Source organism: Panthera leo, chromosome B3 (assembly GCF_018350215.1).
Source record: "Panthera leo isolate Ple1 chromosome B3, P.leo_Ple1_pat1.1, whole genome shotgun sequence".
NCBI classification, from domain to species: domain Eukaryota; kingdom Metazoa; phylum Chordata; class Mammalia; order Carnivora; family Felidae; genus Panthera; species Panthera leo.
The window spans coordinates 142,974,183-142,995,479 of NC_056684.1; the positions used below are offsets into that span (position 1 = coordinate 142,974,183).

Below are 21,297 nucleotides of genomic sequence, written 5' to 3' on the forward strand. Positions count from 1 at the left end.
GTAGTCGAACTCAAGGAAACAGCTTAGAACGGTGGTTGCCAGGGACTGGGGGGAGGGAGACAGAAATAGGGAGGTGCTGTTCAACAAGTAAAGTTTTAGTTATACAAGAAGGAGAAGTCCTAGAGATCTGCTGTCCCACGTTGTTCCTGCAGCCGACAATATTGTACTGTGCGTTTACAATTTTGTTGTAAGGGGCGCCTAGGTGACTCAGTCAGTTGAGCATCCGACTTTTAATTTCAACTCAGGTCATGATTCCAGGTTTGAGTTGGGCTCCTCGCTGAGCGCTGACCGTGGAATGTGCTTAAGATTCCCTCCCTCCCCCCTCTCCTCAAATAAAAAATAAATAGGGACACTTGGGTGGCTCAGTCGGTTAAGTGCCTGACTTTGGCTCGGGTCATGAGCTCCCGGTTCAGGAGTTCGAGCCCCGACTCAGGCTCTGCACGGACAGCACGGAGCCTGCTTCAGACCCTCTGTCTCCCTCTCCCTCTGCCCATCTCTCTCTCTCTGAAAAATAAACATATAGAAAATATTTTTAAAAATAAATTAAAAACTTAAAAAGTAAATTTGTGGCAAGGGTAGATAGAACTCATGTTAAGTGCTCTTACCACGTATTTCTCTTATTTTTAAAAACAGAGCTCTTCCCACCCCGCTGTTGATGAGCCACGGACCCAGAAGCCAGGAAGGATGGATGGAGCCCACACGTGGAGGCGGTGAGGGCAATCACAGGGAAGATCTGGGGGCCGTGACCAGGGAAATGGGGGCCCCAGGAGCCCCACCTAGGGTCGCCCCGTCCACCTTTGCCGCTCCCCGGGCACAGCCCCAGCCCTGCTCCCCTGGGAACAGCCTCTCCCCCCAGCCCCCCTTCCCCCATGCAGACCCACCGTGTACATCCACACCAGCCTCCAGAGTTGGCTCCTGGCTTGAAATCTCGTGGACCTCGCTCTCTTGCTAACGAGTCTCCCCTGTGGCCTGGGAAATAAAGCCTCAGCTCCTCCAGAGGGTGGACCCCACCCTCTGGAGGAGCGTTGTCAGTCCTGGTAACCCCGGCACCTACGTGGGAGGAGCGTAGAGGAGGCGGAGGTGAGAGAGGCCCGCGGCCAGGAACAGGTGAGGGACAGCTGAGGGACAGGCCGGGGGGAGGCAGCCTGAGCCACGAGCTGCCAGGCGTGGCCCCGCCTGGGCCGCCAGGCAGCCCTGATGTACCCCGAGACCTGGCCCATCTCCAGCCCCCCAGACACACCTCCCAGTTCCCGGGCACCGGCCTGACAACGGGGCCTTCTAGACACTTCGCCACAGTGGAGCTCAAGTCGGAATCCGCATTTGATGGCGATGCCTCGGGACATCTGCCTGAGCGGTCCGAGACGTTCCCCCATGATTTTACCACGCACGGCGTTCTTTGCCCGAACGGGCAGCTGGGGGAGCAGCCGAGCCGCCCTCCCGCCCCCGCTCAGCTCCTAGGCCTCTGCTGGGGTGTCAGGCACCACACTCATCCGGCCCGGGGCTCCGCCACGGGCCCAGGTCGGGCAGCTCCCGTCCCTGACCTACTGCGCTGAGCTGAGGGGGCCCCAACACTTCAGGCTGAGACAGCCGGAGGCCCGTCCCGACCTGCCTGGGGATGCGGGGCCGGGGACCCACTGGGGTGGAGGACTGTGCCTGGCCCGGCCCTGCTCGCTCCCTTCTCCCCTAGGCTGCCCCTGCCCAATTCGGGCCCCAAGAGTCCTGCCTCCTGGTGGGTCCCTGGCCCCTGCCCTCTTCCCATTCCCGGCTGTTGTGCTCCGGGCTGCTGGAGGAAGCGCCCTCCTGACCCCCCCCTTCCCTGCTCTGAAACCTTCAGTGGCTCCCACTGCCCCCGGGATAGGGGCACCGGCTTGTCAGCCCGCAATCTGCAGCCCAGAGCCCTGCCCTGGGCCACAGTCCATCCCACCTCCTGTCCGGTCCCTCTGGGGAACCAGCATGACCCCTTGGGGCGGTGGTGAGCTCACTGCTTCCTGGGCAGCGCAGAGACTGTGGGGCCCTCTGAGGGCCACAAGCTCACAGTGTGGCCTCTGCCAGGTGCCCCCGGCCGCCCAAGGTTTAAGGGGGACCATCCACGAGTGACCTGGGTGGCTGCAGCTCATGCAGGAGAACTCAGCCCCACAAGGACACCCCCCACCCCCCCCCCCCCCCACACACACACACGAGCACAAACACAGCACTGGAGTCTGCAATTTCTCCCCTGACACAGTCAGTCCTTTGTTTACATTTTCAGACCCTTTTTAAAAAAAAATTTTTGAATGTTTATTTTTGAGAGAGAGAGAGGGGGAGAGCATGACTGGGGGAGGGGCACAAAGAGAGGGAGACACAGAATCCGAGGCAGGCTCTGGGCTCCAAGCTGTCGGCACAGAGCCCGACGCGGGGCTCGAACCCACGGACTGCGAGATCATGACCTGAGCCGAAGTCGGACACTTAACGGACCGAGCCACCCAGGCCCGGACATGCATTTCTTAAGTAACAAGACTCGAAAGTCGAAGCGCCTCCTCGATCCACGGGCTGCGGGACGGATGCTGTGCTATCATCGATGGACGCAACGTTGCTCTCTTTGTCCGTCTCCATCAGAGCTCTCGGGCGCCCGGGTGCTTTGTCCACGGGCAGTAACGTGTTGGAAGAAATCTTTCTTTTTCTGAGCAGCAGGTCTCCACAGCGGGCTTCAGATATTCAATAAACCGTGTTGTGAACAGACATGCTGCCGTCCGGGCTTCATGCTCCTTCGAAAGAACGGCCAGTGCGAGGAGCCGTCGGAGCGCACGCGACGTTTACCAAGGCCACCGTCTCACCCGGGTGGGGTTCGCGGGGGCCCGAACCAATCACAACGGTAACCTCGAAGAGCGCCGGCCGCAGGTCACCGCAACGGATAAAACAATCGTGAGAACGTTTGAAATATTGGGGGAATCGGCCCAACGCGACACAGAGACATGAAGGGAGCCAATGGGGTTGGGAAATTGGTGCCGATTGACTTGCTCGGTGTGGGGTCGTCACGACCCTTCGAGCGGCAAAAGCCACAGCACCTGCAAAGCCCCACGAGGGGCGGCTGCGATGCTCCATCGGGTGGTTGCCTACCACACGCCAGGCCAACGCTTCCTCCGTGATGCCGCACACAGCCCCCTGACGACGCTTTGGGGACATGGCGTGCAGGCGGAGGCGAGCGATGGCGCAAGAGGGAACCGCGCTCAGCCTCCAGCCCCAGAGGGATGGCGGCTTCCAGAACAGTCCAGCCCCTCCCCCGGCTAGCGGCGCAGGGCGTGGGGTCTCGAGAGAGCCTCGCACGGTAAGAAAAGTGGCCACACTGCAAGTAGCCCCGATAAGACACTCCTCCTGCCACCCGCCCCGGGGGCACGAAAGCGTCAGGTTAGAAGCGAGAGGCAGGGTTTGGTTCTCTCTGCCCTCAGTTACCTTCCACTTGACAGATCTCCGTGATGTCACGGCAGAAACTGCCCCTCGGGGACAGGCGGTGCCCTAACGCGGTTCTTGGGGCTTCGCAGCATAGGAGGTGGCCGCGGCCTCCCCAGCGCGGACTGCTGGCCCCGCGGTCAGAGCCCGACCCCCGGCCCGTGCACTTGACCTCTCTGGCCGCCTCCTCCTCTGCAGGATGGAGGCTACTTGCCTCGGACACTAAGTTGTGAAGGAGACACCTGCCGGAAAGCACTGGGCAGGGCTGGGAAATACGGGCCGTTGATCCACAGGCACACGCGGCCGCCGGGAATGTGGCCAGGATAGCACAGGCCTCGTCACAGGTCTGGTGGGCACGGAAACGCCGCAGAAGGGCTCGGGATCTCCGCACGTCCCCACCTGGGGCCCCCACGGAAGGCCCAGCGCTCAGCAGAGACCCAGAGATGTCCCTGTGCAGCCGGACGCCCTAGGTCAGCGCTCGGCAGGTGCCCACGGCACCGCCCGTCTCCCCCACCAGAACCTAAGCCCCTGCTCTCTTCCCGGCACCCAGAGCACCGCCTGGCTCTCAGGAGGACTGGTGCCCAGGACAGGGACACTGTGTAGGGAACCGCAGAGAGAGTCAGAGCCCGTCAGTCACCCAGAGGCATGAGGGCTGGGCTTGCCCCCCCCCCCCCACACACACACACACACGGGACTCGTGCAGGACCCTCACAGCAGGCCCTTTACCCACCTGCTGTCCCAGCCCAGCTGCTGCAAAGACCAGCTTTGTTCGTCAGCCCCGTGAGGATCCCAAGGCATCAGGTGCAGGAGCTGGTTCTGAAAAGTCCAGGACTCGGTGGGAGAGAAGACGCCGTTCCAGCCAAACCCTCTTCTTCCATGAGGAGGCTGCCGCTTCCAGGGGTCAAGGGGCTGAAATGGGGCAAGAGGGACACGTGGGTGGCAGAGGCGCCAAGGCCGCGGGCGCAAAATTACCCACCTGCGCGCAATCTCGGGTGTAATTCCAGACCTTCACCACCAGATGGCGGGCAACGACCATTTTTGCTTTTCGCTCGCGGAACAATGTGCGTTATCTACGCTGCTGCGCAGTAGAGGACGCACAGACTTACATTGTCTTTCCGCGTGTGCCGGACACTAGTACGAGTGTGTTTCTTTATTGGCTCAGGCCTCGCAAACACCCTACGAGGTGTTAGTTGTGGCCATTTTACAGATGAAGCATCCAAGGCTGAGAGAGCCTGAGAAAGCTGCCTGAGGTCACCGGGCAGGGACTTATGGGAGCGGGACCAAACCCAGGCCTTGCGTCCCCAGTCTGCACTCTGCACCCGCTGCTGCTTCCCATTTGCCCTCTATGATTTCTCGAGCGTTCAAGTTCATGCTCTAGCAAATTCTGTCCCTAGGATGCCAAGCTGTCGCTTGAAATGCTAGGGGGCGAGCTTCGTGCACCAAAGGTAGGACCCCTGTGCTCCCCTGGCTCCCTCTCCCCTCCGGCCTCTTGCCTCCTCCCTCCATCCTCCTCCCTCCTCCTGGCTAGTGCTTATGGGCTCCTGGACTGGGAAGGGGGGGGGGCAGGCCGTCTCAGACACCGGGCAGCAGCAGCGAAGGTCATTTTGGCGACCTGTGCATGGTTCTGGGGAGCTGGCGTGGGGCATGGTCAGTGCCCAGGAGGGTGAGCCCCCCGGGAAGGAGGAGGAGTCCGGGAGTGCCCTGCGGTCGTGTGCTGCCCCCGTCGCAAGAGCTCTTACGTTTCCAGGAATTTCACAGGCTAGTTGGTAACACAGCCGTTATGAAAACTTAACAGTTACGCAAACTTAAACTATATTAAAAAGAGAGCTAATAAATACTCAACATTTATCACCTCCTTCATATTTCACTGCCACTCCCTACGGTCTCTCCTCATCTGTAGGGCGGAAATACTAAGCAACGGTGTCCTGCCATGTGCCTTCCCCGCCCCACCCTCAGGGACCTCAGGTCCGTCCCCTGAAACGGGCCACACTGGCAGATTTACGACAGGGAGACGGGTGGACGCGGCAAGTCGGGCTTTTTACCCGGAGTTCATCATTTTCCCGTTAGCACACGCTGCCTGGAGGCTCAGGCGGTGAGATGTGCCCTTCGAAAAGGTCTTGAGACCAGAGGGGTCAGGAGGAGACAGCCAAGGAGGCTGGGTGGGCTTAGCCAGGGCGCCGGGGGCAGGCTCTTCAGGAAATCGCCGGTTGACGCCCACACCTGGGGCCTCAGCCACCTCAGATCGGGTCCTCTCCCGCCACCAAGGCAGGCTGACAGCTGCTTCGCTGTCACACACCACACACGGGTCCCCGTCTGCTCTGGTATCTGCTGCTTCAGCACCCCGGCCGGCAGCCTGGGAAGGGGGCCCTGGGCCGCCGTCCCCCCACCCCGGGCGCCAGCACCCACATTTGGGGGCAAAGTCACAGAGAGGTCAGCGAACGCTTCCTCTTGTTACCCAGATGCTGGTGGGCAGCTCAGTGTGGGAGGCTAGGTCTCCGTCCCCCCCCAGGACACCAGTCAGAGGCCACACAGGTCGGGCACCCCACCCCGCCCGCAACCCGAGTCCTACCTTCTACCTCTTGACCCCACTGTGACTCCCCTCTCAGCCTCAGATTCCTCCTGTAAAATGAGAGGAGTGTGGTTTTTACATTTGTATTTGCTAATTTTGTGTTTTGGGGTTTTTTGTTTGTTTGTTTTGGCCGGACAATGTTATCAGGAGTTCGAGACACATGGGGTGGCATTTGATGCTCTGTGGCCGGGGGACCCCACAGTGCCTGGGTCCTGCCCCCTCGACCATGCTGGGCCTTCCCGGGAGGATGTCCTTGGGCCAAGGGCAAACAGGACACGGAGAGCTATCAGTCCCTGGTGGCCAGTGTCTGCAGGGCCTTCCGGGGAGGCTGAGCAGAAGGGCGCTGCTCAGGCCAAGCACGTGCTGGCCTAGGATCTGGGGGCGGCCACCGCGTGGAACTGAGGGAACAAGGACACTTAGGGGCAGTCGCTGGGTTCCCTTGTCCACCTGCCTCATGGAGGCCAGACGTGACCCCTTCAAGAGAGAGCCGAGATGGGGGAGGGGTTGGCATCTTCCCGACTTTTGTCAGGTTGATTTTTGGACTTTTTTTTTTTTTTTTAAGAGAGAGAGAGAGAGAGAGCATGAGCCGGGCAGGTGGGAGGGGCAGAGAGAGAGTGGGAGAGAGAGGATCCCAGGCAGGTTCCACACTCAGCACAGAACCCAACACGCGGGGCTTGAGCCACGACCCTGGGATCGTGAGCAAGCGGAAATCAAGAGTCAGACGCTTAACCGACTGAGCCACCCAGGCGCCCCAATTTTTAGACTGTTTTTTACAGCAGCTTTAGATTCACAGCAAAATTGAGCAAAAGTTACAGAAATTTTCCACATAGCCCCGGTCTCCCCACGTGCACAGCCTCCCCTATTATCAGCATTCCCACCAGAGTGGGACGTTTGTTACCATTAATGAATCTACGCTGACATCGCCCACAGTTTGCTCTTGCTTTTGTGCGGTCTATGGGTTGGGACACACGTACAATGACATGTATCCATCAGTATAGTATCACACAGAGTAGTGGCACCGCCTTAAAAACCCCCTGGCCCCTGCCAATTCACCCCTTTCCTCCCCCACCATCCCACGACAACTACTGATCTTTTTACTGTCTTCATAGTCCTTTCCCCTTTTCCAGAATGCCACACAGTCGGAACAACGCAGGATACAGCCTTTTCAGATTTTTTTTTCACTTGGAAATATGCATTTAAGATTCCTTTACGTCTTTTCGTGGTTTGATAGCTCACTTCCTTTTAGCACTGAGTAACATTCCCTTGTGTAGTTGGACCACAGTTTATTTATCCAGTCACTTACGGAAGGAGATCTCGGTTGCTTCTAAGTTTGAGCAATTATGAATAAAGCTATTATAAAAATCTGGTGCAGATTTTGTGCGGATGTAAGTTTTCAACTCCTTTGGGTAAACGCCCAGGAGTGCAATGGCTGTATCATACGTGAGAGTATGTTTAGTTTTGTAAGAAGCCACCCAAGTGCCTTCCAGAGTGACTGCATGGTTCTTCATTCCCACCAGAGATGGATGGGAGTCCCTGCAGCGCCACGGCCTCACCAGCACTCAGTGTTGTCAGCGTTCCGGATTTCAGCCATTCTAATGGGCGTGTGGTGGTATCTCCCTGTTTTTGTAATCTGCATTTCCGTGCTGACATTGGATACGGAGCAGCTTCTCATACGTTTATTTGCCGTCTGTATATCTTCTCTGATAGGGTGTCTGTTAAGATCCTTGGGCCAATTTTTAAACCGGATTGTTTGTTTTTTTATTGTTGAGTTTTAAGAGTCCTTTTATATTTCGGATAATCCTTTATCAGATGTGTCTTTTGCAAATATATTCCCCCAGATTGTGGCTTGTCTTTTCATTCTCTTGACAGTGTCTTTCACAGAGCAGAAATTTTTAGTTTTAATGAATCCAGCTCGTCAGTGATTTCTTTCATGGATCAAGCCTTTGATGTTATATCCAAAGTGCGATCAAACCCGAGATCATCTAGATTTTCTCCTATGCTATCTTCTAGTTCTATAGTTTTGCATTTTACATTTTGGTTCATGATCCATTTTGAGTTACATTTTGCGAAGAGTGTAAGGTCTGTGTTTAGATTCATGTGTATGTCAATTGGTCGAGCACCATTTGTTGAAGACACTGTCTTTGCTCCATTGTATCTACTTTGCTGCTTTGTCAAAGATCAGTAGACTATATTCGTGAGGGTCTATGTCTGGGCTCTTATTCTGTTCCACTGACCTATTTGTCCATTCTTTTGCCAATACCACATTGTCTTGATTACTGTAGCTTTACAGAAAGTCTTGAAGTCAGATGGTGTCAGTCCTCCAACTCTGTTCTCTTTTGATATTGTCTTGACTGTTCTGAGTCTTTTGCCTCTCCATAGAAACTTTAGAATCAGTTTTTCAATACCCACACAATAACCTGCATTGAATCTATATATCAAGTTAGGAAGAATTGACATCTTAAAAATATTGAATCTTCCTATCTATGAACATGGACTATCTCTCCATTTATTTAGTTCTTTTTTTTTTTTAATTTCTTTCATCAGAGTTCTGTAGTTTTCCTCATATAGGTCTTGTACATATTTTGTTACTTATAAACTTAAGTATTTCATTCTGAGGGAGGTGCTAATGTAAATAGCATTATGGTTTTATCTTCAAATGCCACTTATTCACTGCTGGTATATAGGAAAGCAATTGACTTTTGTATATTAATCTTACATCCTACAATATTGCTATAATTGTTTATTAGTTCCAGTTTTTGTCAATTTTTTTATATATTCTGTATAGACAACCATGTCATCAGTGAACAAAGACAGCTTTATTTCTTCCTTCCCAATCTATATACCTTTTATTTCCTTTTCTTGTCTTATTGCATCATCCAGGACTTCCAGTACTATATTGAGAGAGTGCAAGTGGGGGAGGGGCAGAGAGAGAGGGAGACACAGAATCCGAAGCTGTCCGCACGGAGCCCGACGCGGGGCTTGAACTCACGAACCGCGAGATCATGATCCAGTACTATATTAAAAAGGAGTGGTGAGAAGAGGCATCCTTGCCTTGTTTCTGATCTTAGTGGGAAAGCTCCTAGCTTTTCACCTTTAAATATGATGTTGGCTCTAGGTTTTTTGTAGACATTCTTTATCAAGTTGAGGAAGTTCTTTCTCTATTCCTTGTTTACTGAGAGTTTTTATAAAGAATGAGTTTTGGATTTTATCCAATAATATTTCTGCAAACTTTGAAATGATCATGTGATTTTTCTTCTTTAGCCTGTTGGTGTGAGGGATTGCATTAGTTGATTTTCAAATGTTGAAACAGCCTTGCATACCTATGACAAATCCCACTTAGTTAGGGTCTGTAATTCTTTTTATACATTGTTGGATTTGATTTGCTAATATTTTTTGGAGGATTTTTATATCTATGTTCATGTGAGATATTGGTCTGTAATTTCCTTATAACATTTTTGTCTGGTTTTGACCTTCATGTCATGCTAGTCTCATAGAATGAGTTAGGAAATAGTCCTTCTGTTTCCATATTCTGAAAGATAATGTGGAGAATTGCTATATTTTTTTCCTTAAATGTCTGGTAGAATTCATCAGTGAATTTATCTGGACTTGGGTTTTTGAAGGCTATTAATTATTGATTCAATCACTTTAATAGACACAGGCTAATTCAGATTGTCTATTTCTTCTTGTGTGAGTTTTGGCAGATTGTGTCTTTTGAGAAATAGGTCCATGTTTATAAAGGTTATCAAAGTTGTGAGCACAGAGCTAATACCATTCCTTTGTCATTCTTTTAATGTCAATGGGATCTGTAGTGATGTCCCCTTTTTCATTTCTGATATCAGTAACTTGTCTTCTCTCTTTTTTTCTTGGTTAGTCTGAGTACTAGTTAGTGATCAATTTTATTAGTAGTTTTTTTTTCTCAAACTCTAAATATTTCACTCCTCTCTGTTCTCACTTGCATGATTTCTGAAGAGAAGCTGGATATATTTTTTAATTAAAGAATAATTGACATACAATATTGTATTAGTTTCAGGTATACAACATAGTGATTCAATATTCATATACATTACAAAACGATTCACCACAATAAGTCTAGTTACCATCTTTCACCATACAGGGTTGTTACAAAATTATTGACTGTATTCCCTATGCTGTACATTACAACCCCATGTTTTATTCAACTTGAGGATGTAAATCTCATCTTTGTTCCTCTATACATAATGTATTTTTTCCTTTGGCTTCTTTCAGGATTATTTTCTTCATCTTTGATTTTCTGTATTTTGAAAATAAAATGCCTAAGTGCAGTTTTGTGGGCAATTACCCTGTTTAGTACTCTCTCAGCTTCCTGGATCTGTGATTTGGGGTCTCACATTGACTGGGGGGAAATTCTCAGTCACTATTGTTTCAAATGTTCCTTCTGTTCCCGCCTGTCTTTCTCCTCTCCTTCTGGCCTGCCCATTATGCTATGTCACACCTTTGTAGTTGTCCCACAGTCCTGGGATATTCTGTTCTATGTTTTTCGGTCCTTGTTCTCTTTGCTCTTCAGGTTTGCAGGTCTCTACTGAGATGTCCTGAAGCTCCGAGATTCTTTCTTCAGTCGTGTCCAGTCTACAAATGAGCCCATCAAAGGCATCCTTCATTTCTCTTGCAGTGTGTTTGATCTCTCGCATTTCTTTTTGGTTCTTTCTCAGGGTTTCCATCTCTGCTTCCACGGCACACCTGTATCTGCACACTGTCTGCTTTATCCATGAAAGCCTGTAGCATATTCATCATTGTTTTAAATTTCCTGCCTGAGAATTCCAACATCCCTGCCATACCCGAGTCTGGTTCTGATCTTTGCTCTATCTCTTCAAACTGTGTGTGTGGTTTTGTTTGGCTTTGTTTTCTTTGGCCTTTAGTATGTCTTGCCACTTTTTCTTGCTGGCAGGACATAATGCACTGGGTAAAAGGAACCTCTGTACACAGACTCTAGCGATGTGGTGTGGTGTGGGCAGGAGAAAAGAGTTCTGTAGTCCCGCGAGTAGGTCCTGGGTTTTTAGCGAGCCTGTGCCTCTGGACTGGGAGCTCCCTTAGGTGGGCCGGGCTGGCCAGAGTGGGCTGGAGCTGGGTATTTCCCTGCCCCCAGGTCAGTCAGGCTCTGCTAAAACCCCAGGGGTTTAGGCTCTGGGGAACTGGTTCCCCCTGAGGGCAGACACTGTTGAGAAGAACAGAGTCATCTGGGGTACTTCACGATGCTTCCAGAAACGGGAGGGGAATTTTCTCTGCTATTCCCTGTGAGAACCTACAGGTGAAAACCCACAAAAGGGTGAGGGCCCTCTGGGACGGGTCCCCCTGGTGTTTTGACTCAGACCCATCCACACTGAGCCTCCAGCAATGCCCAAGCTCCAGTTTTCCTACCTCAGCACTGGCTCCCCCAGAGGTTTCTGCTGGTGGGTTCCTGTCCAGTAAGGGGTGGTTCTCTGTATCAGCTGTCAGCCTCCCCGACACCAGGGGCAGCAGTCTGTCCCATGACCTCACTTCTCTCACAGATCTAAGAGCGGCTGCTTCGCAGTTTATTCAACTGTTTGGTTGTTAGGACAGAGTGGCAACTTCAAGCTCCTTATATGCTGGGCCAGAAACCAGGACTATTCACCCACTTCCAAAGCATTCTGACTGCTCTTTGTCATGGAGTCAACAGAGGTGTGGCCTCTCTGAAAGATCCTCTCTTGAAAGAATCCATTCCCACCATCTTATCCACACCCCCTGCCCCGTATTTACCTTGGTATTCTGGAACCACCGAAAGGTCCAATTCTGATGTCCCCAGAAAGCCTCTGAAATGGATCAAAATAGGACACCCCTTATCTTAACTCCAAACCACACCAAAACCAAACAACCCCAATCTTCTCTCCTGCTTTTCTTACTTCTCATTTCAATGATGCCCAGTGTTGGAGCCAGGCAAGCTCACAGAGCAGTCAGGGGACAGCCCAGCCAAAATTGTCCCAATGCCAAAACCATGCAAGACAAACCCCTGTGAAGCCCGTCCTGCTCGTCAGTTACCATAAAGAAGTTAAAATTCAAAAATTCCCCACGGAAATTAAGTTCCCGTGGAATGAAGGCCTCCCCCACAATCTGGCACAGAGACAAATCTGTCAGGATCCACATGTGGTTCACTGAAGCCCCGCGGGGACTGGGGCTGAGTCATCGTTCGCTAACCAGGTCATTTCAGGAGCAATTCTACAGGAGGAATTAATCCAACCTGAGTGCCCCAACGTGGTCAAGACAATAAGGATGGGCTCCCCCCCACACCCCAGATTCAGCCCAAGGGAAGGCAGGGTCACCCCTCTGCCCTTCACAGAGCAGGGGAGGAACCAAGAGCCACCTGGGTGGAAACAGGAAGCCACCTGGGTGGAAACAGGAAGTCACCTGCGTGGAAACAGGAAGCCATCTGGGTGGAAACAGGAAGTCACCTGCGTGGAAACAAGAAGTCAGGAGAAGGGAACCCCTGGCTCTTTGGCGCCAAAATGCTAGTTGTTCTTAGTTCACACTTTGCAAGCTTAAAACGCGGGGGGGGGAGGATCTCCTACCAGGAAGCAAACTGTGGACATCTCTCTACTTGGTGCATTCTCACAGAGGACCCTCCTTCATGTGGCTGCTCCTTCCAGTAAACAGGATCCAAAACATCCCTTCTTCCTTCAGAGTTGGGGATTTTGTCCTTGTGGGGGGTACCTCATGACCGATTTCACCTCAAGTCCTCTGAGGTGGGGGTGTCTGCTGCTTTGATGCCTGACGTCTGTCCTCACAGCAACTAGACCCCACTGTCCCCTAAAGAATCCCGCTGTCTCGCAGCCATGCCTGTGGTGAAGCCACTGGATTAAAAAGGAGGTGATAACCCACACACAATCTAGAACATTCCGTCAGGTCAGGAAGGGACACAGGACCCTGGACTTCAATTTACAGGAGCCTGAAACCATAGAGCCACACTCAAGTGGCCTAAAGAAGCCCAGCTGAGATCCCTGCTAACCTCCCTGGAGCCCCAGTCAAGCTGCACCTGAAGCTGGATCTAGACTTTTCCAGCTTTTGTGAACAAATAGATTCCCTTTTCACTTAAGCAAGGCTGAGTCAGATTTTCTGTGGCTCAAACAACTAAAGAAGCCTTTCTCCTCTTAGAGCCCTCGGTGTTTAAACTCTTTTTATTTCCCCTTCAAAACCCCACCCCCACCCCCACACAGTGCCCCACATACAGACATACCCACGACAAGAAAGTCCCCAAGGAAAGTTCTAGACCTCATGGTCCCTGAGCCAAAGGCCTGCTATGCCCCTGTTCTGCCCTGGGCCTGGCGTTGCTGCCCCCTCCTCTTCTAGAATATTCCTTCATAGATGAGGCAGCCCCGAGGCAGAGTTCTCTTGCAGCCCAAACTCATCCTCGTTGGAAAGTGACCCCCTGTGTATTGGCTGCTCCTGCAACCTGGCTCATTCTGAGCTCCTGAATTTCCCTTGAATTTCTGGGGGCAACGGAAGTGTCCTCCGTCCCCGTCCTCTTCCTGCAGACCTGGGCTTCCCTACAGTTTCCCTTCACCCGCCGCTCAGGGTGTCTCCTTCTGCTCCTGTGCCTGCCACGTGGATGACAGGTTGGAGGGAACAGCCTTGCCCCTCTGTTCCCCATCTGTGTTTTGCCTGCAGGACCCATTGCTGCTTTTAACTCAGACCAAGTGCCCCCGGAGACACTGGTGTCCTGCACCCCGTGGCCGGATGACAGTTTGTGCGTGATCTGCTTTCCCACTTTCGCTTGGCCGTCTCCCCCCGGCCTCTCTTGGTGCACCTGATCTGAAGCTGACGGCTCCAGCTTTAAGCCTTTTTAATTCCCTCCCTCTGCCTTGGGTTTGCTAAGCGTTCCTCTGCCTCACCCCAACAAGCGGACGAGGGGTCAATGCTGTCCTTTCCCTTTACCTGGTCACTAGTCAAACACCGACCACCCCACTAGGGCTGCGCCCACAGCCCGCATCCCTGAAACTTACCCGAGACTAGTGACTCTTCCGTCAACAGATATTTATTGAGGGCCTACTGTGTGCGAGGCACCGTGGTGGGCACCAGAACTGCATCTGTGAACAAGGCAGATAAGAAACCCCCACCTGCATGGAACCATAGACAATAGACAGTAACCATAACTAACCCATTACCTATCCGATGTGTTAGGTGCTGTGACAAAAAGGCAGGAGGCAGGACTCAAGGGGGGACACGGGCCAGCAGCAGGTCTGGTTGGACAGCTGAGGTGGGGGCACGATTTTCAGGAGGTGGTATTTGCAGGAACAGAAGACCCTGCCTTGGGAGCCCTCGGACTATGGGGTGAGGGGCTGGAGGCCAGCGTGGCTGGAGCCCAGGGGGACAGAGGTCTTCAGGGGGGTTAAAGGATTTAGGGAGGTGCCTGGGTGGGTTAGTCGGTTAAGCATTCAATTCCAACTCAGGTTATAATCTCATGGTTTGTGAGTTCAAGCCCCATGTTGGGCTCTATGCTGACAGCTCAGGGCCTGGAGCCCGCTTCGAGTTCTGTGTCTCCCTCTCTCTGCCCCTCCTCAACTCCCACTCTCTCTCTTTCTCTCTCTCAAAAATAAACATTAAAAAAAATTTTTTTTAAGGATTTTGGCTTTTACTTGGAGTGAAGAGGGGAGCCATTGAAGGGTTTTGAGTACAAAAAGTATGTGATCTGACTTTCGATTTAACAGAACCACCCCAACTGACAAGAAATGAGTACAGAGAGGCCAATGCGGGAGGGATCCAGAGCAGAGACCACAGAGGCAGGACCTCGCGGCAGCCGAGGACATGGTGAGACGTGGTCAGATTTGGGTCGAGTTTGAAAGAGGATCCGGGGATTTCCTGGTGGCTTTCACAAGGGATTTGAGGAGGGAGAGGAGGCAAGGATGGGTGGGGGTTGGGGCCTGAGCACTGGAGGGGTGGAGTCGCCATCCATTGTCCTTCATTGTCAAAGAGGCAGGCTGCAGGAGAAATGTGGGGGGGTGGGGGGAGGGGCAGAAGACAGGGCTGAGTCTGGGGTGTGAAGTTTGGAACACCATCAGCCACAGCTGGAAGAGGACACGAGCTGCAAATGTGGGCGTGGCTGCCTATAGACGAGGCCTCCAAGGGGTGAGTGTAGATAAGGAAAGTCAGGGACCAAGGATTGAGGACGAGGAGGAGCTGAGAGCAGGGGTGGGGGGGTGGGGCATTGAGGGGAGCCGAGGACCCTCCTCAGAACGGCTCCATCCCCGGCTGGGGACGTGCACGAGGAGAAGGGGGGACTTAAATGAGAGGCACGTCCTGCGTGTTCGTGGGGGCCATAGACCGCAGCCCCGGGTGGGACGGGGTGTGGGGATAAAAAGACAAGCCTCTGTGACAGTCAAGTTCACATACCTGAGCTCCGCCCTTATTGAATTGAGGTCTCCCTGCCCCCACAGTCTGACCTGGGCCGAACGACCACTCCCAGCCGCCACGCCCCACCGTCCCCGCTGTCCCCGCTGCCCTTGCCCAGCAGCTAGGCCGCCGCGGCGGGGTGACGGCGGGAGGACGACCCGCCCGGTGCGGAGCGCTGAACCGGCCCGGCCACCTGGGGTCACCGACACGGCGGGGAGAGGCCAGCCCGGCAGCCAGCCCGGGACCTGTCCCTCTTCCCGGGACCTGCCTCCTGCAGGTGGGAGCAGAGAGGCGGACTTTTCCGGCCACGCCCACCGGTCACCCCCACTCCCTGCCTCCCGTCCAATCAGCGTTGGTCCCCCCCCCCCCCCCCCAGGGCTCTGGAGGAGCGGGCGTCCAGACCTGTTTCCCCAGGAACAGCGCAGGCCAGGCGGCCCCGCACACGCAAGCCTGGGGCGGGGGCGAGGGTGGGGGGGGATGGGGGGGGCCGGACCCTCGCGCCTCTCTGGGAACATCCAGTCTGCTCAGCCCTTGAACCCACGCTGTGAGGTGGTGCTATCACTGCACAGAGAGGAGGAGACCAAGGTTCAGAGAGGTCGACTGTCGCAGGGCCCTTGAGTAGCAGGCGTGGCGGTCTCCGAGGCCGGGCTTGGTCTTTTCTCGGCTTTTCTGGGTGCCCCGCTCCCGGCACAGGCGGTCTTCTGGGAAGCTCACGCTTGGTTTCGTCTAATTATTCGTTGTTTTATTTTATTTTTACTGTTTCTATTGTGTTGTGTTATTTTTAGCACCAAGAGCTTGCAGCCGCTTCCTGTGCCTACCTGAAGTTACTGCCTAGCCTGGGGACACCAGGGTGGGCCTGGGATAGGAGCCCCAGTGGGTCCGCTCTACTTGCCTCTTAATGGCTCACCAGTCGTTGGATTTCTGCCATCGGGACCTGTCCCTGAGCCCCCACATTGGGTATAAAATACAACAGATAACAAGTGTAGGTACCCAATCAAAATGATGCCAGCAGCTCACGGGAAGGGGGGCTCTCACACCTGCAGGGAAGCTGCGGGGAGCCCCTGGGCCTGGTTCTCGGGACTTCCATGAACAAAGGGAGGGAGAGCAGACCCCAGGGCCCCAGGAAATGTCCACTAGCTCTCGTTAGCATCTTCATTAGCCGCCTCAGAGGGGGATCCGAGGCCCTAACCTCCCCAGCATCCTTCCTCCAGATTGACGGGCCTGGAATCCCAAAGACCGTGTCCCTCTGGGGCTGCACACCCCTCCCTGGCCCTCAACGCAGCCCTCAGAGGAGGAAATGTCCTGGCCCCCGCCTGCCCTCAGAGCCCAGTCTGGTCATCTGTGATCAGGAGCAAGGGAAGGGTCTTCGATGGCACAGTCTCCTACCCATGAAACTCACCTGGCCCTGCCCTTGAGCACACCCGTCCTCCCCCTCCCAGGCCTCACCCCGCTGCCCCTTACTGTCCTCAGCCCCAGGAAACCACACGTCTCCTCTCTCGTTGCCTCTGTCCCCCTCCAGGCCCTTTTGAGCCCTTTTGAGCATTTTCTGCACTACTGTGTCCCCCCCCCCCATAATTGGGCCCTCACTTAATATTTCCAGAAGAAAGAGGGAGGGGAGGAAGAGAGAAGGGGGGGCAAATGGATGAAGGAACCGAGGAGAACGAAAGCTAATCTGAGCGAGGTGTCCGGGGCCACAGGTGGGAGAAACTCCTCTGTTTGGGGAGCTGTGGCAGCCAGGACCTCTCACAGGGGAGCAGAAGCTGGGCCCAGAAGCTTCCATTGTGTCTGGGACGGCCCCTCCCGCCCTGGCTCCCAGGGGCGCAGCGAGGGGGAGGGGCGGAGGGAGCAGGCGGGCTCAGCCAGGTGGCCCCACAGGTAGTCTCACAAGCCACCACGTTTCCTTCCCGCCTCTTTGAACAAGGCTGTGAGAAGATGCCGGGGATCCCCGGGCACCACTTCTGGGGCTGAGGAGCTTGGTTCTGATTTCAGGTCGGCCGCCCACCGCCTCCTGGGTGGTGTTTGTGAGCCGCTTCCTCTCCCAGGACGGCCCGGGGCCACGCTGTCCTCAAGCTGCCACCGAACCCCTTTGAGCTGAGCTGCCTTGTAAACGCACAGGAGTGGGGGAAGGGAACGTGAAAGCTTAGCGGGAATCAGGGTACGTGTCTCGTGGATCGCGTGTGAAATAGCGTCTGGGATTTTTGGGTTAAATCAAAGATATATTACAATTAATGTCACCTGTTTCTCTTTTTCCGGGTGACTGCTAGAACATTTTCAATTACCTATGTGGCTCTCATTCTGTTTCTGCCGGATGGTGCTGGTCTGGAGAGTTCCAAGGCCTTCTGATGTGAGAGCTGTATGAGCTACGATACCACCCCCCCCACCCCCCACCCCCCCCCCCCCACATACACACAGAGTGAGGAGAAACTTGATCTCGTTGGCTCGTTGTCTGATGAGTGAGGAAAGGTGATATTAAGGTGGGAAGGGCCAGGCAGCCTGGGTGAGGCAGGGCTGTGAAGGAAGCTTCTGGAGGTTCTTGCTTGGACAGGTTAGGGGAGAGGCTACCTGCTTTCCTCTCTTCCGGGTCTTCCAGAGCTCTCTGGAAAGCAAGGGGAGGGGCTGGGAATACCAGGAAGGGCTAGACCAGAGAGAAGCATCCACTTCTGGGCAGGTCGTGGCCCTCAGTTCTTCTCATGGGGGGTCAAATGGTGTAACCTTCCAGAGAAGTTTCCCAAGAAAGTCACTTCCTTCCGTAAGTTCTAGAGCAGGGCCCTGTCTACCCACAGCCTGGCCAGTGCCAGCCTAACAGGGGCTGGAGGTCATGGCCTCTCAGCCCCAAGGTTCATTCATCCCAAAGGAGGTTGGTGGCCCAGCTTGATGGATGCAGGTCCCCAGGTCACCGTAACACGAGACTGGTCTTTCCCCGGGGGAAAGCACAGTGCGGGGATTCAGGGCTCAGGGGCCAGGTACCTGGGTGCGTGGGGGGATGTGGGCAAAACAGGACTGGCTGGGGACAGGGTCCAGGGAGAGAGCAGGGGCAGAGGGCCTCCCTAGCAGGAAGCTAATCAAGCCCTTCCCAGGGTCAGAGCAGGTGCCCTCCTGCCAAGCCAGCCCTGCAGACGCACCTTCCCACACACGCTGGCCACGATGTGTCCTCTCCACGCAAGTGTCGTGTGAGATTTTGGTCCTCCCCATCTGCCGCCCGGTGGCCGCTGCTGGGGAGCCTCCGGAATGCCCGCCCCACCCGCTCCTCAGCTGGCCCCCAGGAGGCACCGTGCCAAGTAGGGGGAGGTGCGTGGAGGGTTGCCGGGCTCCGACGCGGAGGGAGCGGGGCTGGGCGTCAAGCCACCGGTGCGCGGCGCGCCACACTGTCCGCGGTCTGACTTCCCCGTCAGACCGTGGCGTCTGCCACCGCAGAGACGGGTCTGCAGTACTCACCGCCGGCCCCGCGGGGGCTCGGCAAGCTCCTTTCATCACAGAAGCAGCGGGGGCCCCGGGGCTGGTGGACAGGAACGGGCTGCGGAGTCCCGCACCGCCCCCCCCCCGAGCGGGCCAGCCTGGGAGATGCTGCCGGGTGGCCGGGTGCAGAGAGAAGCTGGGAGGAACCGAGGGGCTGGCTGCCATGTGGGGACAGGCTGCACGGCCCCCCGGAGCCCCTGATAGAAGGCACGACCAGGGCAATATTGCTGGGACTGTGCAGAACTGGGACAAGCGGCCGCGTAGAAAGAAGTGCGTCAGAAGGGCCCCTGGGCGGCTCAGCCAGGTGAGTGCTGGTCTCTTGCTTCCGGCTCAGGTCATGATCCCAAGGTCAAGGGATCAAGCCTCCAGTCGGGCTCTGCACTGAGCATGGGGTCTGCTCAAGATTCTCTCTCTCTCCCTCTGCCCTCTCTCCAGCTCGTGCTCACCCTCTCTCTCTCTCTGTCTCTCTCTAAAATAAAAAATAAAGACATCAGTCATATTGGAGAAGGGCTCACCATAATGGCCTCATCTTAATTACGTCTGCAAAGACCGTATTTCCAATAAGATCACATGCTGGGGTGCTGGGGGTTAGGACTTTAGCACATAATTTTGGGGGGGGACACACTCAGCCCGTTATGGACTGACTCGTGCCTCCCCAAGTTCATATGTTGGATCCCCAGCCCCAAGGTGGCTATATTTGGAGTTAAGGCCTTGAAGGAGGCCTTTAAGGATAAATGAGGTCATGAGAGTGAGGCCCTGATCCTCTAGGGCCCATGTCCTACTAAAAAAATAAAAGAGACACCAGAGATCTGTTTTTCCACTCACACACGGAGGAGGTGAGGTCACAGCAAGAGGGCGGTGTCTGCGAGCCGCGAAGAGAGTTCTCTCTGACAGCACCTTCCGCTCGGACTCCTGGCCTCCAGGGCCCTGAGAAAATCGCTCCGTTGTTGATGTCGCCCAGTCTGTGGCGTTCTGCTCTGCCTCCCGAGCAGGTTAAAACAGAAACCATAACGGAGGCTTGTCTATTAAATCGTCTGTTTCCAGCGACAGAATCTCAGCTTAAATCCCCTTAAGCAAAAAGAAAAACTGAACAGGCCGAGATCCGGTAACACAAGACCCAGGATTTCCTTTGGCTCTCTCTCTCTCTCTTCTGCGCGTGCCCCTCCTGGCTCCTGTCTCCTCCTGGTGGTTCTGTCCCGGGATAAGTCTCCTCACTGGCGCCTTCCATAGGAGGTCAGGCCCGAGGCACCGAGGGACTCAGGCTTCACGGCAACACCCTGGGGGAGGGCAGGGTTGTCCCCCTGGAACACAGGGACTGGCGGTGAAGTGCAGAGCTCAAAAAACAAAAGATCGCAACAATGATGACAAAGGGACCCCGGAGTGACAGAAAGAGCTCCCAATGCCAGGGATGGATCAATCCAAAAAACAAAGTAAATAGCCTCATATTGGATTATAACCCAAAGTGAAAAAAAAAAGAAAGATTCACAAGTTCACATCGACGTAGATGATGGAATAAATAAACGAATGTGGGAAGAGACAGATGTCCCGTGCGGAAGAGTTCCAGATACTGGCTGCAGATGTTCCACATTGAAGGGGACGACTCCCCACACAAGTATGGGCTGCAAGTGACTCCCTTCTGGAGGTGACAGTGTGGATGCAGCGAGGTAAGAGGTAATGCGGTTTTGGTTTTGTTTTTGTTTTTTTTTGGTCAGGAGAAACCTGACACACGTTATCTCAGCCACGTGCTCAAGGTCAGCGTCCACAGTGATGCATCACGTTGATAGGACATCCCCTGAAAGATGTGATGGAAATAAAACTTGACTTCTGTGCTCTCCTCCCCAGATCCCGTAACCCCAGCATAATCGCGAGAAAGACACGCGAGAAAGACACCCAGGAAAAACGCAGTGGGGGGACGTCTTACACAACATTCAACCGGTCGTCGTCAAAACGTCACGGTCAGAACAACAAGGAAAGTCTAAGAAACTGTCACCACCAAGAGAAGCCTAAAGAGACAAGATGACTGAATGGAATGTGGGTCCTGGAAGGTGTCCCGGAACAGGAAAAGGACAATAGGGAAAAACTAACGGAATCTGAATGAAGTACGGAATTTGGTCCATAATAATATGTCAACACAGGCTCGATAAATGTGACAAATGTACCATATCATTAATAGCAAGGGACACCGCGTGGAGTATATAGGAACTCTCTGTACTATCTTCATAATAATTGAGTAGCTGTAAAAGTGTCCTCAAATAAAAGGTTTATTGAAAACTAAATAAAATTAGGAGGCGCCTGGGTGGTTCAGTCAGTTAAGCGTCCAACTCTTGACTTCAGCTCAGGTCATGGTCTCATGATCTCATACGTTGGGCTCCACGCTGAGCGTGGAGCCTGCTTAAGATTCTCTCTCTGTCTCCCTCTTTCTCAAAATAAATAAGTAAACATTAATCCTGAATAAAATTGGAACCAGG

The 21,297-nt window shown here is 53.9% G+C and overlaps 1 long non-coding RNA gene across 1 annotated transcript; it reads right to left on the reverse strand.

Annotated features, from left to right (window-relative positions):
- Positions 1-4,133: 4,133 nt before the first annotated feature.
- Positions 4,134-14,343, reverse strand: LOC122221449. The gene is made up of 5 exons (XR_006203231.1): positions 13,987-14,343; positions 12,395-12,438; positions 11,750-11,802; positions 5,996-6,045; positions 4,134-4,335 (listed from the first exon to the last, which is right to left on the reverse strand). It is a non-coding gene; the product is annotated as an uncharacterized LOC122221449 (long non-coding RNA).
- Positions 14,344-21,297: the final 6,954 nt, after the last annotated feature.